The sequence below is a fragment of the Hypomesus transpacificus genome, chromosome 24 (genome assembly GCF_021917145.1).
Source record: "Hypomesus transpacificus isolate Combined female chromosome 24, fHypTra1, whole genome shotgun sequence".
Taxonomy (NCBI): Eukaryota; Metazoa; Chordata; class Actinopteri; order Osmeriformes; family Osmeridae; genus Hypomesus; species Hypomesus transpacificus.
The window spans coordinates 2,179,626-2,186,163 of record NC_061083.1 but is presented as its reverse complement, the minus strand read 5'-3'; positions in this window follow the sequence as shown (position 1 = coordinate 2,186,163).

Sequence of the window (6,538 nt, the reverse complement as noted above, 5' to 3'; positions counted from 1 at the left end):
GTCCCCAAACAGGATCCTGGCGTAGGATGCTGGGGAGTCCAGGTGCTGTAGGGTGAAGTGGAGGGCCATGTTAACTGTGTCGTCCACAGACCTGTTGGCTCTGTAGGCAAACTGCAGGGGGTCCAGGAGAGGGTCTGTGATGGATTTAAGGTGTTGCCAGCACCAGGCGCTCAAAAGACTTCATTACCACAGAGGTCAGGGTGACGGGTCTGTGGTCATTATGTCCAGTTGGCCTGGGCTTTTTGGGCACAGGGATGATGGGTGTGAATGAACATATACGCCATTGTCACCTGCTGTTGTTTGTGTATTGGTGTATGTGTGTGTGTGAGAGCAATTGAAAGAGAGAGAGCGAGAAAGAAAGAAAAGGAGAGGGAGAAAAGGGAGAGATAGCGATTTCTCCATGGAAAGGGTATCTCTGGACTGCACAGCTTGCATACTCCTGGTGTGAATAATCTGCGGTAATAGAGCCATTCTATCCAGCATGCTGGAAGAACACTCTATGCCAGGGAACACACATGCACACACACACACACACACACATGCAGGTACCTGCTGATACATACACACACATGGACACACATCCACGCACGCACACACACATCATATAATCAAGTGCCAGGAGGCTGGCTGGGAACCAAGAGCTAATGCTCTCACACACACATGTGAGTGAGCACAGAGTGGCAGAGTCCTGGCCGACAGCCCGGAGCAGGCAGAGCGTTCCACAGCGAGTGCACAGCCGAGGATTAGGCACACTGCCCAATCCCTCTGTGGGACTGTTTGTGTATGAGCTTGCATTTATGTTTGTGTGCGCGTGTGCGTGCGTGTGTGTGTAGGATTCTGTTGTGTCTGTGAGCACGACTCTCGCGTCAAGTATTCACTTCCTGATTGTGCAACGCTGGAAGGCCGAACTGGCCCGTCGACGTGCAGCTCGTCGGTCGGTTCACGGAAAGCGATTTGGATTCATTTCGAGGTTGCACAATCTCAGCCGTGCTCTGACGGGGGTTGCCTCCTCTTCCTCCTCCTTTTCTTCCCCTCTTCCTCTTCCCCTCCACATCCTTCACGGCTGATACTGAGCTGCCAGCCGTGTCTTCCTCCTCCGCCTCCTCCTCTTCCTCCTCCCCCTCTTCTTCCTTTTCCATGTGCCATTTCCGTGTGGCATTCCGCGAGGTCCAGATCGTAGGTCCAAACGCACCCACACACACGCACAAACAGACACACACAGACCGGCCCCCCCCCCCCACACACACACACACAAACGCTCACAAGCATGTACACAAACAAACGAAGGCATTTAGACACACGAACGCGCTGTCATTGACGCACACACGTGCGCACACACACACACACACACACACACACACACACTGACACGCAGACACATTCAAACCCACCCACCAACACATACACACATACACAGACACACACACCCATATATGCACTGTTCCTCCATGTTGTTAAATTGTGTTATAAATCCTTTGCTTCTATTTACAGACAGCGGACACATCAGGTCAACGGCAACATCCGCTGCCCAATTAGCTACAGTATGTGCACACTAAAGCAACCAAAACAGCACACCTCACCACCACATCGGCAGTCCTCATTTGTCTACCTGCAGTTCCGTCAAAGGACACAGGGGGACGCTACAGTGCAGTCTAACGTTTTCATCCCCCCACCGAAAATATTTCTTTCCTTTTTTCCTTTTTTTCCTGAGGCTTTGTCGTCTGAGTCATTGCATTCTTTTTCTTTGTCCACTTATGCTTCATATTAGCTGAGAGGCCGAAGGGGGCGGGCGAGGAATGTAAACACTGCCATCCCTGCCTCTCTCTCTCGCACTCTCACATCCCATTGACTTGGATATTAGCTTGCTTCCACCTAGTCTCCAAACTTCTCTCTTTGTCTCGTTCTTTAAAGAGATCTGTAAAAACTAATGGGGTAGAGATGATGAATGTCTTGTGCATGCGTGTGGTGAAATGGTGTCATTAAGCTCGAAGGCTATTATGTTTACAAAGCCATGAGACCACAGGCCACAGTTCCCAGCCACCAGATCTTTGAGTCGGATTTTGGAGGACGACTGGAGGTGCTTCCCAGACAGAGAGCCTGCGACCCTCTGACTCCTAAAGGTCACCCAGGCCTTCTGGGGCCCTTGGGGCTGTCCAACCAGGAAGTAGGCAGGAAGTCCTTAGTGGACCGCTCGACCCAAACAAACAAAGTTTGTCTTTCATAGACGGATTGCTGGGAGGCCAAAGCATTGGTGACCTTCTTCCAGGAAGTGACCTGGTTCGTGTGTGAGGTCAAAGGTCAGAGGGGTGGATTGGGGCTATGGAACGGGCCTGTGTGGAGCTTCTATCAGGAGTGAGAGGATGTGATTCACTCCAGTTTGATAGACGAAGGGGCACGCTTCTGTCTGCAGGATGACTAACCAGAGTAAATGTGCACCAGGATTGTGAAAGGCAAGGGAGGGTTTGGGAGAGTGTGCGTGTGCGTGTGCGTGTGTGTGTGTGTTGAGGCGGTGAGGGTTGAATTTTATATGACGTTTTATATATCAGGACGAGTGTGTGAGTGTGTGTGTGCGTTTCTCTGTGTATTTGTTTTTCTATGCTAAGGTAAGATTTACCTGTGTTTTTTTTGCACAGAAATAATGAGTGTTCGTGTGTCTGCTGTTGTTTGTGTGTGCGTGTCTGTGTGTGGATGTTCTGTTTATTTGCTCATGCGCCAGTGAATAACCTGAAAGAACCTGACAGAAAGTATGGTGTTTTAATTAAGGGATGTGTAGTCATGCCGGATCATTGTGTATTGTCATTCCTGCTCACACATTCTTGTCCAGTCGCGCACACACCTCCACACACACCTCCACGCAAACGCAGACACTCACACACACACACAGTCTCCTTTCCCGTCTTCATCTGCTCCGGAGGTGACTCACCGCTGAGGTCCTCTGTCACACACACACAGAAGCACCTCTGGGCCTCCTTCCATGATTTTAAATACTCTGTCACACCCCGACACACACACAGCCCTACTTGGAACACTAACAATAGCTCTCTGACCATATACGACCAGCCCTTAAAAAGACACTTCCTGTCACGTTATAGGGTTAAGATGATAGGAGAAATTGAATCGGTTTCATTCCTCAGGGGGGTTATCTCAATGCAGTCTCTTCTCTCATCATGTGCACTTGACAGAGCGCCTGACTCTGAGGGTGGAGCTGCAGGTGTGTTATGGTTTAGAAAAGAAAGTTCTGGAACAGAACTCGCTTGTTGCCTGGCAGAAGTGCAGATTTTTGATAAGAAGCTCCAACTCTGAGCTCTATTGGCTGGCCGGGTGTCTAGAATATGACTCACTGTTGCCATAGTGTTGCTACTTTGACTGGGGAAGAGAGGGAGAAGGGAGGGAGAGTGAAGAGAAGGAGAGGAAAGAGGGAGAGGGGGAGAGGAACGAGCAGAAGGTGGGGATCGACGGAGAGAGGAGAGGGAGGGAACCCAGGGCGAGGACGGGAAGGTAGTGAAGGAGGGAGAGGCGCAAGGCGGACGCATGGTCTGATTGGGATGCACGGCACACATGGAGAACAGGTTCCCTCACGACGACGAATTCATGAGCTCCAGCCCTCATCCCTGACGCCCAGGCTGGGCAGGCAGACTGGCAGCAGGGCTGGTTCCCTCTGTGCCCCAACAGACACACACACGTTTCAAAAACTCACGCACACTCACATAAATACACACACACACATTCACACTCCCAAGGATGGGTATTTGTGAAAAAAAGTTGGGAAAGCGAAGGTGAAACCGGACTCAGGGGTTAGAGTATTTAAGTGTCCTTCGAGGGCTCTAGTCTGGCCTCCTGTGTAGGAACCTCATTCTGCCCTTTGATTTATGATAGCAGCATCTATCCTGTTTAACACCATAATAAACAGACAGTGCTGCTGTGACTCGGGGGAATGGAAATGGCCTCTAAATGATGCAGTGTAGGATGTGGAGCTATATTGTGTGATTATTTTAACATTGCCCGCGTGTTCAGCGTGTGTGTGTGTGTGTTTGTGCATGTGCACATTGCGACTGTGTGCGAGAGAGCTTGACCTCCATCTGTATTTGCAATAAAACGCGCGCGCGTCTGTACGTGTGTGTGCATGCACCCCCCAGCCCCCCCCCCCCCCCCTCCCGACCCCATCCCCATGGTGACTGGGTGATGCCGGAGATAATAAAGATTGAGGTTACCGAGGTTACTGCCACCACATGTTGCTGCCTTGGCCTGCTCCCGGAGGGCTGCTGATCTATGGGCTGGGGCTCCCCGCGGCCCAAGTGGAATAGGACACGGCCCGTGCGCTCCGACCGCGCTCCCAACCCCACTGTGCACGCCGCCGCGGCCCCGAGGTGATTTGCTTGCATGCGTTACATGCCAGGTGGTGGATGTATATTGTTATAGCGGCAACCTCTGGAGTAAATAAGGGCAGTAAAGCAAAAAGGGGTAAACCCAGAGACGGTGAGAAGAAATACGCCCTCGCGCCGACCGCGGGAGTCCGACTTGGGACTGTGCACACGCGCACTCGCGAGCGCGGACACACGCTCACTTCAGTCTCTACTGGGTTCTCACGTGCCTCCCCCACCCCCCCCCCCCCCCCTCAACACCCACTCCTTCTGTGTGTGTGTCGGTGTGTTGTTCCCTGTAGAGTCCCTGTAGTGTCTCGAGTCATTACTGCTGCATGACTGGCAAACTGGACCGCCAACATGTTTCTCCTTCCCAGTGAGGCAACCTGGCGTGTGAGTATGTGTGTGTGTGTGACACCTTAATGGGCATTGTCGGAGGGAGTTTGAGCGTGATCAGAACCAACAGGAGCCAGCAGTCCGTCCCAGAAGTTTGACCCCACACAGAGATGAAAGCCCCGATGGTGGACTCTCAAGATTACTCTCTGTCACTCGCTTTTCTTCCTTCTCTCTCTCTTTGTCCCCTTCCAAATGCACACAAGCGGACGTCCAGTCCAGTCCAGACAGAGAGAGAGAGAGAGAGAGAGAGAGAGAGGGAGGGAGAGAGGGAGGGAGAGAGAGAGAGAGAGAGAGAGAGAGGGAGGGAGAGAGAGAGAGAGAGAGAGAGAGAGAGGGTGAGGGAGGGAGAGTACCGAGGAAGAAGAAATAAGGATAGAAAGAACGACACGAAAAGAGGAACAGATGAGCTCGATCCAAAGAGAAAGCGACAGAAGACGGGGGCAGTGCGTCTGCTTCCCCAGATCGGACCGGGGAACCGTGAACTTCAGCATGCATTCGTCATCTCCAGAGGCCTGCCGTGTGGCGCTGGATGTTTTCCGAGGAACCGCCGGTGGGGTTCAGGACAGACAGGCCTCCGATAGGCCTTACTTCAAAGCCACCCACTGACTACCTGAACAATACGGAAAGATGTGTGTGCGCACACTGTGGACGTGTGGATGTTAGTGTTCACGTGTTTGTGCAGTATGTGTGTGTGTATACAGTGTGTGCGTACTCTGGGTGACCAGTATGTGTGTGTGTATACTGTGCGCGTATATGTGTGTGCGTTATGCACAGTGTGCGTGTGTGTGTTTGTGCTGTGTGTGTGTGTGTGTGTGTTTACAAGCTGAGACAGGGAGTTTGCGAGGGGCTCATCTGGGCTCCTCAGTGCACTCATCCAGCCTGATCCGGAGAATCGGGTTCTCCCGGTCTGGATCACTTCCTAATCTCTCTTGTGAGTGGTCCAAATACCGGGGTCAGCCCCAGATACACTGGGCCAAAGCCCCACACAGCACGGGAGACAGCCGCTGGCATGACAACTGGATCCCGTTTCGAAATCATGCAAACGACAAACTGCTTTTCGTCAGTGTCTTTTTTTTTCTTTCCCATTCTGTAAAGAAGATTGGATATTGTAATAGCAGGAACAGCGAGCCCCCCCCCCCCCAGCCCAACACCACCCCCCTCCTTCCCACGAGAGAGACAAATGCCAAATGATGAATCCCTGTTTTCTAGGGTGACTCATCTGCGCTAACCCTCCAGAGGTTCCCAACTTTCTGTGCCTCAACTTTCACGTCTGTCTACATATGAGTTTGAGAGATAACAATTTCTGTCTCCAAGACGACGTCTTCCTGGTTTGGGCCCTGGAGGGGCGGGGGACATAGCGGGGCATCACCTTTCCTGGTTCAGCCTCATCAACTCTCTCCCAGGGCCTCATGGGAAACGGGATTGAGGAACAAATAGCACTAATTACCGCCTGCATGCATGATGGGATGTGTAGTCATTATCGAGCAGCATATGGATGACGGTGTTGTTTGAGAATGAGGGAACGTACACGTATAGACTCGCTGCTAATGACCAAAAAGTGGGAAAAAAGAAATGAGGGGGGCTGGGAGAGAGAGATGTGTACATATTCTCACCTCAAATGAGGCACAACAACAGCCCCAGGAAGCAAAATAATATGTAGAATCAAATTAAAAGTCTGAGAATGAGGGAGGGAGAGAAGGGGGGGGGGGAGGGAGAGAAGGGGGGGGGGGGAGGGAGAAAAGGCGAATATGAGGGCGGGTGAGGGTGCGAGAGAGAAAAGA